Source organism: Thamnophis sirtalis, unplaced genomic scaffold, assembly GCF_051295495.1.
Source record: "Thamnophis sirtalis isolate CommonGarterSnake01/CBP01778 unplaced genomic scaffold, rThaSir2_p1.2 scaffold_1, whole genome shotgun sequence".
NCBI lineage: Eukaryota > Metazoa > Chordata > Lepidosauria > Squamata > Natricidae > Thamnophis > Thamnophis sirtalis.
In genome coordinates, this window is record NW_028261381.1 from 84,296,534 (window position 1) to 84,320,244 (window position 23,711).

General features: G+C 38.4%; 1 protein-coding gene across 1 annotated transcript in view; it reads right to left on the bottom strand.

Moving 5' to 3' along the window:
• The window catches only part of IRAG1 (inositol 1,4,5-triphosphate receptor associated 1), a 63,558-nt gene extending 45,518 nt beyond the window's left edge, over nt 1–18,040 (bottom strand). The window contains exons 1-3 of the mRNA XM_087704211.1: nt 17,917–18,040; nt 17,394–17,555; nt 2,494–2,647 (exon numbers count right to left, since the gene is read on the bottom strand). The gene's annotated coding sequence lies outside the window, so the exon portion shown is untranslated. The remainder of the gene's footprint in view (nt 1–2,493; nt 2,648–17,393; nt 17,556–17,916) is intronic.
• Nucleotides 18,041–23,711: the final 5,671 nt, after the last annotated feature.

The window sequence follows — 23,711 nt, forward strand, 5'->3', positions numbered from 1 at the left end:
TATTTGTGGTCTCCTTAGCCATTCATACATTTTAAAAAAAACCTCTGTATTTTCTTACTGGTTTTTCAATATACTGGATATCTTTTTTAAATAAAGGCTGTGGGACAGTGGTGCAATTCAGCCGGTTCAGGCAAACTGGTAGTGGTGGTGGCAGGTGGCTCCGCCCACCAGCCCGGACATCATCACGTCCTGTTTTTGACGCTCTGTGCATGCACACACTCATATTTATGAACCAGTAGCGAAGATAAGTTGATTTCACCCCTACTGTGGGACAATATGCAGATATTCTCAAGTGAATCTCAGTTGGATCTTCACTGTGTCTAAATTTCCGGGGGTGATACTATGCAACCCAAACAAATGGCAAAAAAACCATATCCAAATTGTGGGAAAGAATTCTGACTTCACCTTGTTACCCCGGTTCTCTTTGCTTAGTGGTGTCATCAGAGTGCCAGGAAAAACTTGCTATCACTTCAGCATGGGGCGGCTTTGTAAATCCCAAGTTTCCTATCATTTGTTTCCTTGCTGCAGAAACAAATGACGTGGGCCAACGATGAGGGGGAGGAAATTGCCTGGATGCTGATGTTTGTACTCTTTTTTAGTTAGCCAGAGAGAGTGATAATTAACTTGTGGGAGTACTGAGCGTAGTTAAGATGACATTGCGGGTGCTGGGTATGAGATACTTTTTCTGGATTTTGGGTGAAGATAATAACGAGGGACAAATGCCCTGATCAAATACTGCATTATCTTCCTATTCTAAAACAGACAAATTTCCTCTAGAATTTTGGTGCTGTATTCAGCAGGCATGACAAACATTCTTTTTCAATAGCATCCTTGTTACTGGAGTGTTTAATTTATAGAAGATGGGCACGTTTGTCTTTGATTTGATCTCTACTCTTATTTTACTATTTCTCAGTTGAAATGAACCCAAGAGATTTAAACAGGAAAAGTTATGTGGGTGCATTTGAGGACACGGAGGTGGTTAAATCTGTTCCCTGCCCTTGGTGACCTACAAGAATAATTCAAAAGGTTGGTGGGGAGGATTACTTTCCATTTGTCAAGGGAACAGAAATCTGCCAGCATGGGGTTTTGGGGTTTTTTTTGGTACTGTTCTCTAAATCTTACTGAAAATACTTAGAAAAAGCCTTCTCTCAACCAGTGCTCTAGGTCTTAGGTCTACTATCTCCAGAAATCCCAGCATTAACAACCAACATGAATTTTGGAAGTTTTACAATTGGAAGGCATTTATAAGGTGTTAATTCTGACCAGCTTTACAAATTTCCTTATACTGACAATCTAACATTTTGATCACCTGCAAAATTTCATTTCTCCATATCCTGCTGATTATTATTCAGTCAGGAACAACTCTACAGTTAAAGCTAATAAAAATGAATGTAAACTAAAGAAAGATTTTCTGAACAAGAATCCATTGGACCTAGATGACTATAATACATAAAAAATAAGCAAGATGGGATAAGTTACAGACTTAATAATTATTACACCTCAGTATCTATTGAATTTGTAAACCTAATTCTGACAATTTGGTTTGTTTTAACATATTCACTTCCAATTTGCATATATATATATATGCAACTTGAATGTGAAACTAATAAATGTAATCAGTTTATTCATATTCAATTTATTCACAAAGGTTTTGAATTTAAATGAACAAATGGCAGCAAATGTCCTTATATTTAATTATGTCAGCCTTCTCAGGTAGACCAGATGGGAAACATGGCCAGATGAACCAATTCTACTTTACTACAAGTCTTCATTAATAGAATCTTGCAAGTCTGAAAGTACAAAAAATTAGGAAGTTTCCTTTCTGAGTTTTTCTCTGCTCATTTTGACTTTGTGAGCTGCACCCGTTTTTATCTGACTGTTTTCTAGGTAACATCTCTCCTCCCTTCAAAGTCATTCCACATACCATCACAAATTGGCAATACCAATATTCAAACAACTTTTAACTGTACATTTGCAATGCCAATTAAAATAGAAAACAGCACAGGTGTAAATACTTTCCCCAGAAAAGGTAGGCTCCGTTGATTATTTTTTTAAAACATGGCCAATTTACTGTGGCAATAGAATCTAAATATACGTATTTTTATCTAACAGTCAACATTTGGTTGCATAATTAGTTACCATAGGAACTTTGTTAGGGTTACATTCAATGTTCCAGATTCACAACATACTTTAAGAAGAAACAGAAAGATAGGAAAATATGATACCTCTTTACATTTGTCATACTAGCTTACTTTGTTTTTCAAAAGCCCACTGACTTTGCTAAATCAACTTCTTATTTCATCCTGGTTTTTTTCCTTTCTATTTCTTTTAAAACATTACCCAATGAGAAATTCTAGTAAGTTTAATAACTCTTTTAAACTAAACAACTTTTAAGGGCATTAACAGCACCTTCTAATAATGGTTTTATTGAAAAAGTATTTTATAAGACGTTTTATAAAGACAGTCCTTATGTAAAAAATAGGCTTACTTTACCTTGGATTGTTCTGCCCATACTCAGTTTTAGTGGGATGCCGTTTGCTGTTTAAGAGTTTTTCTTTGAATTCCCATCTTTGACCCAAGAAGAACTGATTAGGAAACGTCCAACAACATCTCTTCTGAGTTGAAATATATTCTAAATTCAGTGCATCTATGATTAATACATAATATCCAAAGATGAGAAACTACGAGTCAACACTGTATTATGTAATTTGCAAATGCTTTTGCTGTAAACCTTAAAGTTGCACTAACAAAAAAAATCAGTTACAGCTTATTTTAAAAGTACATGTTAAATCCAGTGTAATGCAACCTGACATACTGGATAAACAGCAAGCTGAAGCTTATTTAGAGAGAGAAAGGGAGAGGGAGGGAAGATTATTTTAAGGAATAATTCTGAAAATAAGTTTAGACATTTTAAAAGTCAGAAAAGTTTGTACTTTTGATTTATGGAGGGAGGGAGTCAAGGACCACCAGTAAAAAATAAGTTTCAGGGAAGAAATTATACCTGTTAATAATATATATTCTTGCAGCTATTATGCCACTTTTAACTTATTATAAATTATGTACCTTTTCAATTGATTAAATCCACAGGTGCGCCAAAAAATTATCTTGCCAGCTAACTACAAAGTTACCTGGATATTAATCAATTCAGAGCTTTGATTGGGAAAATATCTCATTGGTGAAGTGTTCCCTTTTCCAAATTAGTTACTCACCCAACTGATTTATCTGTATATTCTTTGGTACAGCATCATCATTATCTATCTATTCCTAGTACTATTTATTAGTCTTCCACGATACCATAGTCTTTTGAGACTGAGGGATGCCAATACACTATTAGTCTTCATAGAATTATCTAATTTATGTAGACAGTTCCCATTACTCATTGATTAGCTGTAATTCAAGTATCAAGATCCTTTTATCCAATATCTTCCTGAATACAGATTAGAAAATAGATGTATCCATTCTCTACTTGCTATACAATCACCGACCATGCAGCTCTCAATAGATTCTTCTTGAGATACTCTATCTCTCAACAGAAACAAGGTGCTTATCCTTGTGCTAAGGGCAGGATACATTAATAAAGCCATTTAATAATGTAACTCTGGACTTGAATGATTGAAATTATTCCCCACACTAGAAATAGCTCCTTCTCTCTTTTTGGAATACCATGTAAATCTTTTGTTTACATGTGAAATCTCAAGAAATAATTGCTCACAAATCAACCTCCACCGATATACTTTCAGATGTGAGGGTGTACATTAAAGGTTACCACACTAGAAATCAGTCAGCACTATCATTCAAAGAGAGGTGCTGAATTTTCAGTCAAAAGGATTGGACACCAGAGCAGAATACAACAAGTCTTGGTCAAAATAGACACCTGAAGAGGTTATTCATTATATCTTCTCTTTCTTTTCAAGGCATATCAAAGTTCAACAATTTATATCACAACAATTGTTTGAAGGATAAAATGAAAAGATCTGAGCCCATCTGGTATCAGGAAGGATAAAATGAAAAGATCTGGTATCACATGGAATATTTTTTCTACACACAGGTAATCTTTGACTAACAATCATTATTTAGTGACTGTTCAAAGTTACAACGGTACTGGAAAAAGTGATTTACGATAGTTTTTCACATTTACAACCACTGCAATATCCCCATAGTCATGTGATCAAAATTTGAAGGCTTGGGAATTGGTTCATAGTTATGACGGTCGCAGTGTCCCAAGGTCATGTGATCACTTTTTGCCACCTTCTGACAAGAAAAGTCAATGGTAAAACTAGGTTCATTTAACAGCCGTGTTAGTAATTTAACAATTATAGATGCACTTAACAACTATGTGAGAAAGGTCGTAAAATGGGACAAAACTCATTTAACAACTGCCTCACTTAGCAACAGAAATGTTTGGATCAATTATGGCAGTAAGTTAAGGACTACTTGTACAAGAAAGTGACAGCGCATATACAAATAAAAAAACAGTGCATGTAACTGAGAAAGGGAAAGACTATCATGTTGGATTACAGTTTTGTAGCATTAAATTTAGTAAATAAATCAAAGCCCCACCCCCAACCCTAACCCTAACCCTAACCCTAACCCTAACATTAATTCCAGAACATAATACAGTGCAATTAAATGATGAGGAAACACAATGAATACAACAAGTCTCAGATGGTGTAAAACTGACATTCAGTTCAGTCTTGCTAAACTTGGGCAATGTGTTCAGTTCAATTCCATAACCAGATTTAGCTATTGCTGAGAATTCTGGTTGCTGAAGTCCATACGAAAGATTGAAATAACTGATATTTTTGATACCAAATCATTGTGCTAAGATCCAGTTTGTGAAGTTTTAATTTTATATATATATATGAAATTGGTAAGCTCCTAATTAATTTGTATACTTTCATATGAAAATGGAAAACAAAGAAACCAAGAACTTATAAAAAGTCAATTATGTAATCAAATAGCCCTTCATGATTTCACTGCAAAGAAACACCAAATAAATGAACTACTGCATATACGGGATAATGATGGTGTCAGTGACATGCGGTGAGGTTTATGGCTGGTGAGGCAGCAATTTTTTTAGACCTGTGGACTTCAACTCCCAGAATTCCACAGCAAGGCATGCTCCGTTCTGATTTAAAGCGACAGCATTTGTTTTTCTCCTTTGCTAAATAAGTTTCTTCATTCTTTTTCATCTCCCTTCCCCACCTTACTCCCTTTCTCCCTCCCTCCCCCCTCTCAAACACACACACACTCCTACCCCCTTCCCTCTCTCATTCAAACAAACTCTCTCTCAAACAAGCACACACACACAAACGCACACACAAACACACACACAAAGTTGGATTGGAGGGAGTCAGGGAGGCCACAGGAGGAGGCAGGAAGCCAGTCAAAGAGCCATACTGGAGTGCACACACACTTTCCCGTTCTCCCGCCTCCTCCTGTAGAAGGCACCTTTTTAGAGGCTTTTTTAAACAGTTAAGCACTAAGCAGAGTCATCCACGGTGACTCTGGCAGCAACTAGCTCAGCCTGACCTCAGCTCTTGCCTTTTTCCTTTTACATTTTTTTTTCTTTTCATGATGACCGTGGTGAGGCTCTACCTCCCCTGCCTCCCCTGACTGCACGTCCCTGGATGGTGTTATCCGTTCAGTCATGTCCAAATATTGGCAATTATATAGACAGGTCTCTCCCCGTCTTCTGATCTTGCACTACTTCTTTAAGTTGCTCTATGCTCTGTCTGGTGTCAGTTTTGATGGTGTCATTACACAAGATATACATGGAGCCCAACAAGCAAGACTTATTTAATTCTCACTTGTATATTACATATTGTTTAAAAATGCAGTTGTTCACACCTCTCTGTAATGTTGGAAACTTGAAATTACTGTTGCCAGGGGAAAATATGGCTCTAGAAGTCAAGAAGGGAAAACAAATTGGTAGCAGGAATATTGATTTTGAGCAAAATTGTACCTAATTTAAAAAAGGCAAAAACCCTTTAGAACTTGACTCAGTTTTAATCAAGTATCAAATTATATAAGCTAGACTCATAAATGTATATTAACTCTTCTCCATGACACATTTAAAGTAATTTTGATACCTTACATTGAAAGCTTAATTCCCCTTTGAATACCATGTGTAAAATAGTTCCAGAATTAGTCAAATTAATCTATCAGAACCAAGCAGTAATATAAATGGGGGCAATGGGGGATTTAGGTTGATGGCGGACACAGCCTAATGCAAGTTCCACACACCTTTTTTATTTGTGTCACGATACTACATACATGCCTAAAATGTTGTGTGATGCAATGCAATTTATCTTTCTCATGATATGAGTACTCTAAATGTTGTTGAAATCAAGTTTTGTGGCACCTTAAAAACTTGCAGCTTCTTCTGGCTTAAGTTTTCCTTGATTATAAAATACTTTTATGTTAGATGCAATGTTTTAAGGCAGGGGTCCGCAAACTTGGCAACTTTAAGACTTGTAGACTTCAACTCCACAAGTCTTAAAGTTGCCAAGTTTGAAGACCTCTGTTTTAAAGCATGCACATGGACGCTTATATAAGTAGGTGTCTCCTTGTGCATAAACAATAAATCATTGTTCACTTAGATCAGGGATCCTCAAACCCTTCAGCTCATTGATCCTTTCATGAAGTTTCAAATTGTTCACTAGGCTCCAACCTTACATGAAAATAATTTGATGAATCCTACTTTAACTAATAATAACAACAGCATCAACAGCCCCTTTGATGGTCCCATTGACCCTCGGGAATCAATACTGACCATTTAGGAAAAACCTGACCTAGAGGAACGTGACCATTCTAGAAAAAAGAAAGTTACTGTAAATAGAATTAATTGCAATTATAGCTAGTCCTTTACTTAAAACCACAAGTGATCCCCAAATTTAAGTGACTAAGCAAGACGGTTTTTAAGTGAGTTTTGCCCCATTTCACGGCCTTTCTTGTTACAGTTGTTGAATGAGTCACTGCAATTCAGTGGTGGGTTCCGGAACCCATTGTAACCGGTACAGTTGCAACGGGGCCCGGCATCCTCCACATGAATGTGTGTGACATGCACGCACACATGTGCAGCGTGCGCATGCCTCTTACCATCCAGTGACGCCTCCACGAGGCTCCAGCTGCTTGGTGGAGCATCGCACAGGCGCTGTATGTGCCATGCGTGGAAGTGCCGAAGAGTTTAAAGACAGGTAAGGAGCACGGGCACGCGGGTGGGCCCTCTGGAGCACCATACTGGAAAGGTACCCGGTGCTCTGGACAGGCTCCAGTACGCCCATACTGGGGCATATCGCCTGCAACCCACCACTGCTGCAATTGTTAACTTAGTAACACGGTTGTTAAGTGAATCTGTTAAGTTTCCCCATTGACTTTGCTTGTCAAAAGGTTTCAAAAGGTGATCACATGACCCTGGGACACTGCAACCATTATAAATGCTTGCAGTTGCCAAGTGTCTAAATTTTGATTACAGGATCACAGCTATAATGGTCTTAAGTGTTAAAAAAGGTCATAAGTCAGTTTTTCCATTCTTGTAAGTCAAGGACCATCTGTAATACTTGATTGGGCAAATGATCTGGGAAGCCCAAGGCTACAAGCTGAATTTGGAAACTGAAGAAACGTATAGGAAAAGACTATTACAAACTAATTCTATATCATGCCAAGAGAATTGTATGACTAACTCTATGTAAGCCACTAGGAACTGCACTTGAATCAAAAGCAATTTTCCTTTCCCTCTCAAATTGTATTTCCCACAAAATGTCTACTTCAAAATCCACTGGCTTTCTAGTGAGTACATTGTAGTGGTGGGTTTCAAAAATTTTTAGACCTCTTCTGTAGGTGTGGCCTGCTTTGTGGGAGTGGCTTGCCAGCCATGTGACTGAGTAGGAGTGGCTTGGCAGTCATGTGACTGGGTGGGTGTGGCCAACTTGTGAAATGTGGTGAAACTCACTTAACAACGCTCTTGCTTAGCAACCAAAATGTTGGCTCAGAAACTCTGGCATTTGAAGCACGCAAGTCTTAAAGCTGTCAAGTTACAAGACCCTCGCACCCCATAACCTTTAGAAAAAAACCTGAGGGATGTTCAAACTTGATAGCTTTAAGACTTTAAGGTTTATATAGGACTCTTAGAGGCGGGCAGGGTGATTGGTGAGCCAGTGAATCAGTGAGCGGCGGACGGGGCAAGCGTGGTGCAGACGGATGGGGAGAGGGAGCTGGAACCGCTTCTAAACAGCACGGTAGATTTGTGGAACCTCTTCTATAGAAGAGGTTAGAACTGGCAGGAACCCACCCCTGGTACATTGCAATCCACCCTCCACACACTATTTCTGGAGATAATTCAGAAACTTCAGCTCATAGAAAATATCTGAAAATTGTCTATTGATGAAGTAGAAAAAACAAGATAGGAGAAAGCTATAAATATGTGTGAGCAACCTGTACTTTATGGACAATCATGCATGACCTTTTCAAAGACAGATCTCTTGAGATTTCACTGTCAGAATTCTCTGCCCCTGTTCCATCTGGCAACATCACTTCACCAACAACCTACTCATGTCACTGATGTTGCTGCCTCCAAGTGGTAGTGGTAGTAAATAGCCTACTGCAAGGTCAAAATATGAGGAAAACAGAATAGAATTCAGAACCACAGAAAGTTGAGTACAAATACTCAAAACACAAAGAGCAGGCGAAGTTTGAAGGGTTGAAACTTCAGAGCTGCACTTTTCTCAGGCCTAACTAGTTGCAGGAAGAAACTATATGTTAAAACACTGTTAGAAACAACCAATAATGATTTCCAAGGATAGGCCAAAGGGGACATAGGATGGTTTTGGAAGAGCATTCCAACAGACTTGAGACATGTGTTAACAAAATAGAATTAGTAGAGTACTTTATTTGACCAAGTGTGATTAGGCACACACGGAATTTGTCTTTGGTGAAGAAGCTGTTAGTGTGCATGAAAAGCAATACAGCAATAATAATCATAACAATTATACCAATGATATAGGGCAGGAGAGGACGTGAGAAGGATAATAATACTAGTCATGCAACATGGGTGAATATGCCTAGACATACAGAGTATTATGAGGATTAAGTGTTCAGCAGAGTGATGGCATGAGGGAAAAAACTGTCCATGTCTAGTTGTTTTGGTACATAATGTCCTATAGCAGCGTCATTGCTTTAGATGTTACACCTACCCAGATGAATATGATGATTAAATATTTTTTAAAAAGATTTTTTATGGCTCCATATTGCTCCATATTTTAAAAAAAATGTGGCAGAAATAATATGGTTGCCAGAAAGAACCTCATCTTTCATTGCTGCTAATTAATTCTTACACTCAGTTCCAAGTATAGATAAAGAAAAGGTGGAAATGAGCACAGCAAACCACATTTTGTAGCTTGGAAAATCAGTTTACTACTGAGGCTGCAGCAGTGGTGGGTTCCTACTGGTTTGGACTGGTTCAGCGAACCAGTAGTGGTTTGTCTGGAACCGGCAGTGCCCCTGAAACGGTTCTCCAGGTTCGCCGCCATCTTCTTTTTTGCTTCTGCGAAACAGTGAATTTTAATTGCACTGTGCATGTGCACATGAGCGAACCGTAAATACTGTTTCCCTGAAAATAAGGCAACTATAGAGTGTATGCCCAGAGCGGCCAATGCTGGAAGACTCGGTTTGGAAGCCGCCAAAAAGCTATGCTGGGATGGTGGTGGCGGTGGCGGCAGCAGCAGAGGTGCCCTGGCTCTGCAGGGAGAGCTGGGCCAGGGCATCGTGAGGCTGGGAGGCGTGTGAGCGAGAGTGGAACAGCCACTCGCGCAGCCCCCCTCTCCAGCCATGCAGAGTGCCATTCACTGGCATTTCAAAGGCGCCAACCTGCGGGAACCGGGTGGCGGCTCATGCAGCTTGGCGATATCCCATAGTCAGTGAATGGCACTGTGCCTGGTTGGAAAGGGGGATTGCCGGGTGGCTGCTCGTGAGCGTGGTTGCTTCATGGCTGTTGTGTTGCGCTGCTGCGACAGCGCAACACAGCCATTCACCCATGAGGCTGTGCCCGGCTCTTTGGGAGCCCACTGGCAAGAGAGCAGCCGCCTAGCAACCCCCCTCTTCAGCAGGGCACAGTGCTGCTCACCAACCTAGCGGTATCCCAAAGGCACCAAGCAACGCGATCACCTTTGCTTCCTCCCCAGTTCCCATGGCTTGGCACCTTCGGGATACTGCTAGGTTGGTGAGTGGTGCTCTGCCAGGCCTGAGGTGGGGGGGTTGTCCAGGGGGCTTATTTGGGAGGGGGGCTTATATTTTTGCCTACCAGAAAAATGTGGCATGGCCTTATTATCAGGACATGTCGTATTTTCGGGAAAACACGGTAGTGCCTGCCAGAATCTACCCCTGGGCTGCAGTAACATCTTTAGGAAACACAGCAGGGGTGGGTTGCTGCCAGTTTTACTACCAGTTTGCTTTGAGCGTGGTTTGCGAGAACAATTTACAGTGAACTGCGCATGTGCGATCACTACAAAACAATGTGGCAGCGACATCAACAGTGGCAAGGGAACCAATTTGTGGGCATGGCAAGCCTGGGTCACTGCCAGTTTTGTGACCCAGGCAAAATGCCAAAACCATTTTGGCCAAACCGGGCCAAACCAAGAGGAATCTGTCTCTGACACACAGCATATAAAAAATATGAGGACACAGAAAGGCCTAAATACTTCAAGTCCTAATTATGTGAATGAGTCTCTCCTCTCTTCTGTGAATATCCCTAGCATTTAAGAGAAATAGAAATAGCCAGTTAGAAATTCTGATACTAAAAACAAGGAAACAAATTCAGGGTAGAGAACTCTTCATAATACTCCAATTAGGTATTTTTTAGGAAGAAAGGCATAAACTCTATGACTATTGATTTATGATGGAGCAAAGCAATGCCATTTCTTACATTTTTAAAAATATTTTTTTAACTTAAAAATCAGGACTTTGCCAAAAAGTACATTCATTTACACAGAAGGAAGCCTACACAAAACTGGAAATGACAATTTGAGAGATCTGGCTATATAAGAACATGCAATTTGGCTAGCTGCCCATGGGTCTGGACACTCAAGAATACCACTGGGATTATAATGAAAATGTTAAAATAGTTATCCCACATTGCCTATTTATTTTTAGTACCATTAATTCTAGTTCACCCAAAGATTCTTTGACCACAGGCTTGTTTACAAAAAGTTTGGGCTGTTTGCATGACAAATTGCTTGATTCATTCTGTACCAACACAAAAGATTCACAAAGTATTTTAGTCACGATTTTTTTGTCTATTTTCTCTATAAGCAATGTGAGCTCATGTATATTGGAAGAACAAAACTGCATTCTGTTCCTTTCTCTTAGTTTTTATTTAAAAATCTAAATATATTTTTGATAGACAAAGAAATCCAAAGTTCCTGCTAGGAGGAAAGAACTCCAAAGTACATAAAAAGTACATAGAAAATATACTTTCTGGTACATTGGATCCTACTGCAGGTAGTCCTTGACTTATGACCACAATTGAGCCTAAAAATTATGCTGCGACTGAGACATTTGTTAAGTGAGTTTTGCCTCATTTTACAACCTTTCTTGCCACAGTTGTTAAGCGAATCACTGCAGTTGTTAAGTTAGTAACTGAATCTGACTTCCCCATTGACTTTGCTTGTCAGAAGATCACAAAAGATGATCACATGACCCTGGAACACTGTAATTGTCAAAAATATGAGTCAGTTGCGAAGCATCTGAATTTTGATCATGTGGCTTTAGAAATGCTGCAATGGTCGTAACTGTGGGAAATGGTCATAAGTCACTTTTTCAGTGACATTGTCACTAAATCAACTGTTGCAAATTGAGGATTACCTGTATTTGGAAAAAATGAGAGTACAGGCAATAAAGCCATTTAGTAACTCATGAAAGTAAATTTCTCACATTTCAGTTTTACTGTTTAAAAGAGGGCCTTCTGCACTCTCAAATCAACCATGATTCAGCAATTATTTGGGGCAGGAGGAAAGCCTTTATGTGGAAACAAGATGCTCAATGTTCCGCAAAAAATGCCTCCCTGCGTCACCATCACATGCATCTATCTAACAGTTAAATATTTCTCATGCACACATAATATATTTCTCATTATATTTCAGCTGGACAACATATTGTTCCACAAAGAAAGCCATGATTAATATGGCACTGCAATGACAGCCTGATCCCAAGCACCAGTGGTTATCAGCACCAGCACCATTTACAACTTGTTGTGCTTAGTCCTTTAGCATTCTAGCAAGCTCTTCCGATTTGATGGAGTAGCTTTTATACGTGTGGAAAATCTAATGAAGCCTGAGTAAATGATGTTCTTTCTAGGGTGCCAAGTACCATCATATCAAGATGCCCTTGAGTTAAACTTGACTCTGGGTAGCTCCCCAGACACAATCATATGATTTTCTTGGCAATAACATGGATGACTTGCCAATGACTTCTTCCATGATGGTTTTCAAGTTTTACTCTAGATCAGGGGTGTCAAACTCAAGGGCCATGGGGTGCTTAGTTCTGGCCCATGGGACCGCCCTGGAGACAGCAAAGAACTGGCCCGCAGTGGCTCTGCCAGCAAAAACAGTTTTTTTTGCTGGTAGAGAGTTGCAGGAGCAGTTGCTAGAAATGGAGCCCACGGGGCCTCCCATGCGCCATTTTCCCTTGCAGAAGGTTGCAGGAGGCAGTCGTAACTGGAAACAGAGCTCAGAAGCCTGTTTTTGCTGGCAGAGCACTTGGGCCACCACAGGTGCCCCCCAACATGAGTGACATTGAGCTGGCCATGCCCACCTGGGCCACATCCACCCTGGCTCCCTGACATCAAACACAATTCTGTTGTGGCCCTCAATGAAATTGAGTTTGACACCCTTGCTCTAGGCTATAACTTAGGTGTTCCTGGAGATACAGTATTTCAAACAAGTACTAGCAAAGCCTGATCTTAGCCAACCACAGACAAAATTTATTTGTGTTTGTCTGCACCTCCAGTTACAGTATCTTGATTTGTTTTAAAATAGCTGGAGATCTAATCATATCTATCTTACAAAGCCTATTTTTTCACATATTTCTTGTTGCTCAGGGCACTGGGGATGGTTTTTTGCGTTAGAAAAACAAGAATATTTTTTAAGCATGCTGAAGGTAAGTGAATACTAATAAACACAGACAGAAATCCAAGAGCAAAATACTGTGCATTTGGCCCAATGCATTTCAAATATAACAACCTGCTCTTGAAATAGTAGTTGTATATTACTGAGTCAGGAGTGGGTTCCTGCCAGTTCTAACCTATTCTATAGAAGAGATTCCACAAATCTACCATGCCGTTTAGAACCGGTTCCAGCTCCCCCACCCTGCCCGTCCGCACCACGCTTGCCCCACCCACCGCTCACTGATTGGCTGGCTCACAAATTGCCCCGCCTGCCTCTAAGAGTTCTATCTAAACCTTAAAGTCCAAAAGCTGTCAAGTTCCTGAGCCAACATGACTGGAGGAGGAATTCTGGGAGTTGAAGTCCACAAGTCTTAAAGCTGTCAAGTTTGAACACCCCGGGGTTTTTCTTTCTAAAGGGTTAGGGTGCATAGGTCTTGTAACTTGACAGTTTTAAGACTTGCATGCTTCAAATGCCAGAGTTTCTGAGCCAACATTTTGGTTGCTAAGCAAGAGCATTGTTAAGTGAGTTTCACCACATTTTACAAGTTGACTATGCCCACCCAATCACATGACTGCCAAGACACTCCCACCCGGTCACATGGCCGGCAAGCCACTCCCACAAAGCAGGCCACACCTACAGAAGAGGTTCTAAAAAAATTTGAAACCCACCACTGCCTAGCAACTGCAATGTGTTTTACACATATTCACACTTTGAACCTAAATGCAATCTATGACATTTCAGGCAAAATGTTTTTGGAAAATACAGTCCTAATATGATGGATGGGTCTAGTCTCCTTGAAGTAATCAGAGACATGGCAGGGAACTGTTGTCAATTCTCACATCAGTTAAAGAATGTAATTGCCATAGTAACCGTGGAGGCATTTAAACAGAGCAGCAGACTTTTTATAGCATCTTTTTGCTTGTTAAACTGGCATGTGCTTTTATATTCAGAGCAGATACAAGATGGCTTTTAAGGCAAACATGAATGGAAGGAATTAAAGAAGGTCCATAGAGAGGGTACATGATGTGCAAACTCTTGGGATCATTAAGAGTCTTTAGTGTGATCATTTACTTTTATATTGTATGTATTAAAATAAAGAATGACTAGTATTCAGAAAAACCATTAGAAAATTCTCACCTGGCCCAAAGTTTCTACCAAAGTAGCATTTTCAGTTTGCTCTCAAATTCAGATCTTCTAAGCTCTTTCTGAGAAAACATTGTGTATTTCTATAGTGTCCCTAGTAATAGCAAGTCATGTCTGCAATGGAGGCCTATTCATAGATTGAGAAGTAGCGAAAGAAGGGTACTTTGCATTTGCTGAGACTTGTTTATGCCGATTGTTGCTTCATAGTTTACAGAGCTGAGTGTTGCTTCTGAGTTGGCAAGATTATAAAAGAAAATCCTAGCTCTTATTCAGTTTACAAGACCTATATAGGAAAACGCTTTAAAAGCTGCCACAGCAATAAGCACGACAGGATCCCATTTGTTTGGGTCAACATGGAAGTGAATTAGGATACAGAGCCAGGTCTGAACAGGGATGTTTCTAAGGGAATAGTTTCTGACTTATATATCATCTGACAGTTTAATGAGCTATCCAAACTTTAATCAGCAATATGGGTTTCATGCAGTTGAAGTTCTTCCCATGACTGATTTTGAGTCAATCTACTGTATATGAATTAGAGAAATCAATAGTGATGTGCAAATACTATTATTTTTATTTTATACTGTATTGTTGCAGAATATAATGTATTACAGTTTTACGAAGAATTATATTGCTATTTTTATTGTTTAAGGAATTTATACAGCACAGACGGCCAGGCTCAGATTACCATATTTTGGATGCTTTATGCAAAAATCTAGTTCTCTGGTGAAGGTTCTAATGGAAATGGAAGAAAAGACAACCAACAGCAAGATGGCTGGGCTCACCATAGGGTATACCTATGGAAGACCTAAAGCACTAAGTTAGGAACAGATTGTCCCAAAGAATATCTGTGTGGCTGCTAAAAGTTGACATCAAAGTAACGGCACATAATCAATAGGAAGATGAAAGAGTCAAATGTTAATATTATACACAATGGTTATTTCTGCAGTATGAGGAAGTAGGCTTCATTATAGGATAGCCCATGTTTCTCCACATATTGCTTTATTATGTCTTCTATTGCTTTACTATGAAAATACAATGCTATTTTCTTTTATTATATACTTATTTGAACAGAAAAAAAACATTTCCCTCACAATAAAATATATAAGATGACTAAATGGGTAGGAGTTCTTTAAAACATGTTATTAATAAATTTGATCCAAACTCTTCTCACCATACAGTGTAATGGTGTGAGCTGATAGTATCAATAATTTGTAGCCATTAATTAGTTTATTTCAATTCACTCTTTCATATTATGGTTTTTAGCACAGGCTTCCCTGAAATTTCAGTTAGGGTTCTGTTTTGAAAGTTGTGTGTGTAATAGCTCCCTGAGTAGAACATGACAGTGTCCTTCTATCAACAATCTGGACCACTCTATCTCATCCCCACCCCCCAAAGAAAGTTTTTTGAGAGATTAGAACAAAATAAAGGCCTTGGGAGATGTAAAAACAAGTGATTTTACTGCCTGCATCTGGCTGATTCCATTGTGTCATGGATTAAATCTCATCATTGTGATTCCTCTTGAATAGACTATTTAACATTTTATACAGGGAAGAAGGTTTGCGCAAAAGCATATGCATTTTTAAAATAGTCACATCTTTGAAAAGAATCCTTTTAAAATAAGGATGGACTGGGAAACACCTCCATTCAGAGTGTCAATAAAGTTGAATGGAGATATATAAAGACCCTCTTATCATCATAGGAAAGACTGATGCTCAACAGTACCATTTTAAAAGGAAAATAAGATCTAATTAAGGCCAAAGCCCAAATAAAGGCAGAAGGATAACACATACATTACATGTTCTGGCAAGACATCTTCTCAATAAAAAATCAATGGATAGTGTGTTATCAAAGTAAGTTAATTGTTTGTACATCAGGATTTAGAGGCGACAGATGGTTAAATTCAGGTATTTCTCTGCCCAGACACTTTTTAAATCTTGAGCTCTTCCACAAAATGCTAGTTTATATCATTAAGCCTTCACTTATATGTTCCTAAAAATAAGATCCAAAGCAAATATTCCTGTTTAAAAAGCATTAAGTTACCTTTCTATAGTTCTTGTTAAAACTCACAAATTAATATAGGTTTCTTGAATGAAAATAAGTGCAATTTGAATGTTTTCATATTCAGCATTCTAGAATGTCACACCTGAACTGCTATACTTTAATACTAGCATTATAAGCTATAGACTGTAGTTGATTATAGTACTTGCTATAAATATTAAGAACATCCTCTGTTTTCCTGAATGATTTAAAACTTGTTTAAATTGTATATCATCCAGCCCTTGAGATGTGAAAGCAAAATGATACCCTGGTGATCTTTCAGGAGTAACATACAATGAAGTCAACCAAGTTCTTATAGTAAATATTTAGGCTCCTAATCCTATTGTGCTCTGCATTCTGTCTCACCCATTCACATACATAAAAGCAGGGATGTTGAAATGTGAGCATTAAAGTCTGACATTTCCTGCTTTCATTTTTTGGTTTAGAAAGTGATGTCAAACATATCAAAAGTATTCAGGAATAGTTTGGCCCTGAATCTCAAAATGCTATTTTCTGATCCTTAGAGATTACAACTAACTCAAACTCTTGAATATACAAGAATAAGGCAAAAAACAAAGAAAAACAAATATAGCATGCATTCCAGCAGAGCAGTAAATTAAGGGAGAAATGTACATAAAAAATTAAGAACACCAGAAAGCCTAGATATGGGAGCTTAACATATACAAAGGAGATCAGTCAGAAGGAATAGAAATAATGTATTCTATTGGAAATAGCACAGTGCTGCTCAACATATTTGCTGTAAAATGCTGTAATGCCATACAAAATACATATTTTTTCAGACAAGCTATAGTAATTGAAAAGGGCTAGGTTATCAACTATTACAAATATGCAATAAATATTTCCAGAAGTTAGAATTCTTGACAAATTTTAATAAAATAGTACAACGGAATACTTTTAAACCAGCCCAGGTTTGCTTGTATAAATATATTATCCCCATAATCTTTCAGTTTATGGTAGCCAACAAACCTGAACAGAGATATCAGAATACCTAATATACTTTAAAACAATTATTTATAAACAAATGCTAATTACCTGCAAAGCAATTGCAATCCAATCTTCAGTAAGGTTTTTTTTAAAGTTCATTTACACTTAATTTTAGAAATCCTTAAAGAAATCTCTTTACTTATACGTGTTTTTTTAAAGAAAAAGAAATGAAGCATCACCATTTTAATGTCACAGTTTTGGAGACATATTCTGAAAAGACAGGTTCCAAAGTTAAGTAGATATTCCATCAAAGCAGGCAATTTGACTCTATATGCTATTAAGTGAGCATGTAGCGCAGAAGCCCATACAGTTGTACATTAGTGCTAGAATGCTTATTTTAATCATCTCAGAGCGCTGTACTTAACAATTAACATAAAGTCACAATTTACTGATAAAATTAATTGGTTTAAACATCAGCTAACATTTCTTGAGCATGGTTTTATATGTACTTTCAAAATAGCACAGGAGAAGGAAGTGAACTAAGTACTTTACAAAGATACCCCTGCTTATGAAGCTGAATTCCAAGACAATCAATAAGACTTCACTAAAGCATAATAATGTGGTACTGTACCTTTAAGGTAGAAAAGGGTTCCTTGGCTGTAGAAAGTGCTTTACTCTTGGTTCCCAGTGACCACTTACCTAAAACTGAGCAATTCCTAATTTTCCCCATTCAGCAAAGCTTCTCTCTCTCTCTCTCCCTCCCTCCCTCCCTCTCTCTCTCTCTCTCTCTCTCTCCTATTGACTCTGGGAGCTTTTACCATTTAAGGTCAATGTGTAACATCTGGCTCCCTTAACAAAACTAAAGCACTTGCTATGCTTAGCCAAGCTTCTAACATTAAAAATGCATTTTAAGAAACTATTCAGAAAGCTAAGTGAACGCTTTCCTCTATTTTAGCAGGAATGCTGTGGGGGGGGGGAGCAGATCCCTATTAGCATTCTCTCACAGTTTATAACACGAGGACATTACTCATTTCTGAATAACTAAATTTAAAATGGGCACATAGAAAACAGATGAAATCTCAAGATTGTGTTAACTCTTAATGCAGGTGTATGTATTAGCAAAGGCATTTTTTTCTGGGATCTTCTTTTCACACTATTTGTAAACAAAGCTTTCAACAACATATTAACTACACCTACACATTTTGGAAAAACCTCTGACCCAGTTCAGATTAAGACTGTATTCTCCTACTTAAAAATGTTAGCTAAAAATTCATATCCAAAACGATGCTATTTACATCTACTTGCATCTTACATAATAATAGGAGAGACAAGCAGTAGTTTATTTTTATACCATGAATCTCATCTAGCACAAATCTGATTTTAAAATTTGGACTCTCAAAGTTACTTGTAGCCATAAACTCCTAGTTTTTATGGCCTTAGACAGAATAGTGAAATCTTCTATCATTTATCATATCACAGGCTCAAAAATGGAATTAGTACATCAATCCTGTTAATATGGCTGTTTTTTTTTACTTTTAAGCAAATTGGATAAATACCAAATTGAGCTTTTAATGAAGAACAAAAAAAGCTTTATGACATTTATGCTGGGATTGTACTGTCTGGAGATGCATACCTTCCCACCATTAACACTACCTAATTTGCCTTTATGACCTTTTTTCATGATTTTCTATGGTAGGGATGTCATGTGATATATTGCGACTCCCCTCCCCTTCGCTAAACTGAGGGTGGGCATGGGCAGCGTGTGATGCATCCAGCCCGTGGGCCATGAGTTTGACACCCCTGGTCTATGGAGATCCTCAATCTTCCAGATCATGGTTATCTCAAAGGGATTTTTCAAAAGGCAACTGGACTTTGTTTTTCCTTGAAGATGTTTCACTTCTCATCCAAGAAGCTTCTTCAGTTTTTTCATGACCTAGTCTGAAGATATTTCTTAAACACTTGATGTGTTTTCTCCCTCTCCCCCCCTCTTTTTGTTTTCTGGTGAACTTAATCATTTTGTCATGAATAGCAATAGCAATAGCAGTTAGACTTATATACTGCTTCATAGGGCTTTCAGCCCTCTCTAAGCGGTTTACAGAGTCAGCATATTGCCCCCAACAATACGGGTCCTCATTTTACCCACCTCGGAAGGATGGAAGGCTGAGTCAACCTTGAGCCTGGTGAGATTCGAACAGCCGAACTGCAGAACTGCAGTCAGCTGAAGTAGCCTGCAGTGCTGCATTTAACCACTGCGCCACCTCGGCTCTATGAAACGGTTCTGGGTGATTTTTGCACTATTTTGTAAACAATTTGTCAATTTGATAAAGATGATGCCTTAGTACAAATTCTGGGTTCCTGGAATCCTAGAAAAAGAATCAGTTTGCTATAGTGGTTAAGTCATCAGGTGGGAAACTTGTGAGTTCTAGTCTTGCCTGGGTCATAAAGCCAGCTGGACGACCCTGGAACAGTCACTCCCTCTCAGCCTTAGGAAGCAGCAGAAGTGGGTTCCTACCAGTTCGCACCAGTTCGGTAGAACCGGTTCGTCAAATCTACTGAACCGGTTAGAAGAGGTCCCACCAGTGGACCCGGAAAGCAGGCCACACCTACAGAAGAGGTTCCAAAAATTTTTGAAACCCACCACTGACACACACACACACAGAGAGAGTCAGTCTTACACAGAGAGAGAAAGAGAAAGAGAAAGAAAGGAAGAAAGAAAAAAAGAAAAAAAGAAAAAACAAAGAAAAAGTGAGAGATGAAAGAAAAAAAGGAAAAAGGGACAGAGAGACAAAAGGAAGGAGAGAGAGAGAGAGAGAGAGAGAGAGAGAGAGAGAGAGAGAGAGAGAGAGAGAGAGAGAGAGAGAGAGAGAGAGAAAGCACATGGCCAGCAAGCCACTCCCACCAGGTCACATGGCTGGCAAGCCACTCCCACAAAGGAGGACACACCCACAGAGTAGGTTCGAAAAATTTTTGAAACCCACCACTGGGAAGCAGGTAAAAAGCCTTGGGAGGAAAACTGCAGGAACTACAGGGCTGCAGGAACTGCATGGCTGTCTTGGAAGCTGAAAAGGCATTCTGGAGGTGGGCAAATATAGTAATGTCCACAGTCTGTTTGTGGTGTGCGGTGGTCAAAAAAAGCAAGAGGTCAGATATAGTATTACAATACAACATCCACTGCCTCCAACAAAAAAGTTGGAACTTGCATTGCAGTGACCCATTTATCATCTTGCCTGTTTTGATGCTGCCTACAGACACTACACAGTTATCAGGAAAACTGCACGATCATGACTATGAAATCACCAGGAATCAAAATGAATCTTAGAGGGAATCTGCTGTGACCAATATTGTTGCCTTTGCTTTTTACATAATTCATATTAGTACAGGTGCTTTCTGAATTGTTTTTTTTATTATTCAAGTTTCTTAGGGAGCTTTATTCAATAGACACAGTGGGAATAAGAATAGTAGCATGAGTGTAATGGGCTTCTCTCTCTCCATAAAATATTAATCGCATGGGAGAAGATACTTAGTCACCACAGTCCTAGCATGGATGCTCTTTGACCATTTTCTGGAAGATGTTGAAGACTGAGCATTTTGCATTATGATGCCTCTTTGTTTCGTATCAACATAGCCACAATTAACAAGAAGCTTCTGAATAATAGCAGGGGGAATATTAGCATCTTCTTACATTTTATATAAACACAAACATTAAATGCAGCAGTGCATCAAGAAGTATGAGTGATAATCAAATACAAGAAGGGTTAAGAATGTATTGGATTACTGCTGAGCAAATAACAAAAGTGATTGATTTTTTAATGGTTTATCCATCCTGCATAGACAAAATCATATATATATATATATATATATATATATATATATATATATTCAAGACAACGGAGACAGGATGGCAGTCCACCACTGAAAGCAATTCTTCACCATATCTGGTATAAAGAGCTTAAACTGAGAGACTGATGTCAGCTAATCCTGAACTGATTATACTAGGATTGCACAAATGCTGTAACCATTTGGGTGAAAAGAATGAGCAGAGCATGAAGGACACTGATATTTGGATGTGCAAAAGATTCCGGGAAACAAGTCTATCTATACTATGGAATAGAAGATGGAAGAAAGTCCTTTCTCGGGATTCATAAGAATTTGCTCCAATAAAAGTAAACATTTGGAAAAGGTAAAGGTTCCCCTTGCATTTATGTGCTGGTCGTTCCTGACTCTAGGGGGCGATGCTCATCTCCATTTCAAAGCCGAAAAGCCAGCGCTGTCCGAAGACATCTCTGTGGTCATGTTGCCACCATGACTAAATGGTGAAGGTGCACGGAGCGCTCTTACCTTCCCACCAAGGTGGTCCCTATTTTTCTATTTGCATTTTTTACGTGTTTTCGAAGTGCTAGGTTGGCAGAAGCTGGGACAAGTAATGGGAGCTCATGCCATCATGGGGTGCTAGGGAATCAAACAACTGAACTGCCAACCTTTCTGATCAACAAGCTCAGCATCTTAGCCACGAACCACCACGTCCCTCCCTGGAAAAGGTAATTCACTGTAAACCAGAAATCCTCAGTGACAAATTGAAGATAGTGCTTCAAATCTCAATAGCGGCAAAAACAATAACCCCATATGGGTTGTCTCCTATGCCTTGTAAATGGAGATAGGCTGTCAGTGGTGTATTGCATTTCAGAAGGAAATGCAGGATATCAGCCAATCCAGCAGCCCTGAATCACTAGGACTAATATTTCAGGACTTATTTACAGAGTAAGAAAACACATTTCATTGAAAACCTAGAAGAAATAAACCAAGTACCTTAGGGAGGAAAATTTACTACAAAGGAGAAAGAATCAAGAATCTGACAAGTTTTCAGAGTTCAAAACATGAAAAGATGCCTAGAACACCAAATCCTTAAAAAGTTATGGCACTCTAAAATACATACGGTAGTGGACAGAAAGAATATGAGGTCATTTCAAGATATTATATTGCAAAACATTGGTATTAAAATACCTACAGTAAATCACGTCCTTAATTTTATTCAAGTCTGTTAGAAGTTCTTTCTACTCAATCTTATATTAATGTTACTATTTCACTTTAAAATATTTCATACATATGTCAACAATTAGTAACCTTAATATTTAATTGGTCCCAACTTTATGTTAAAAATATTACAGTAATCCTTGACTTACACTCACAATTGGGACCACAATTTCCATTGCTACGCAAAGTGGTTATTAAGTAACTCATGTTCAATTTTATGACCTTTTTGCCTGAGTTGTTAAGTGAATCGCTGCAATTGTTAAATGAATCATGTATTTATTAAACAAATCTGGCTTCCCCTATTGACTTTGTTTGTTGGAAGTTGGTTGAGAAGGTTGCAAATGGGGATCACATAACCCTGGGACATTGCAACCATTGTAAATATACTGTATGTTGAAGCTCCCGAATATATGCGACCATGGAGATTCTGTGATGGTTGTAAGTGCAACCATCTGCAAGTCTGGCTGTAAGTCACTTTTTTCAGTGTCATTTTAATTTCAAACAATCACTACTAATAGTTGTAAGTTCAGGACTATTTTTAATGCAATTTGTAATTTAAGACTGTCAACACAGTAAATCCTCTGTCTTTTTACTGCTGTATCTTCTACACAGCCAATTCTGTTTATTACTGCAGTAATTTCAAGCTATTTGTACCAATGAAGACTCTTTTGATTTTTTTGTTTACTAGGGTATTAATTTAGCTCTCCTCCTAAGCCATTTATAAAACTATTGCAGAATGCAAGACTTAGCTATGAAGCTCACTCAATTCAATTCATTTTAATTTGTTACCATACTACCAATGAACACTCTGAGAGTGAGTTCAAGCTATACAATTGTCTTTCATTCTAGATTTGCCGCTTGCACTAGTTTTCCTTATTAGAATCTTGTTAATACTATACAATTTGTTAAAACAGGGGAAAAAATCCAGTAGAAAATTGTCCATAGGTGCCTAGAAAGTACATTCTAACACTAAAATGAGCTCTGCAATGAAATCCTATTTTAAAAGCACAAGCATAAACAAATCTGGTTCTCAATCTGCCCTGAGAAATTCTAATTTTACACAAGGTTTCTTGAAGATGTTATTCTTAGTATAACTCGTGGAGGCCAAGACCACTCTTCACCGTTCATTAGCAAGAACATTTATTCCCAGGGAAAAGTCATGCCAGTTGAATTACAAATGTCATTCCAAAGCTAAAACTCCAGTTAAATAGCTTAAAACAGCTAACTCTTTTATTTTTAAAAAAATCTTGATATGAGGAATCTTGGATGATTTTACTGTATATTAATAAAGTAGGAACAATCAATTATCATTGACCAGGCTGTTACCGTATTTTTCGGACTATAAGACGCACCGGAGTATAAGGCGCACCAAGATTTTGAAGAGGCAAATTAAAA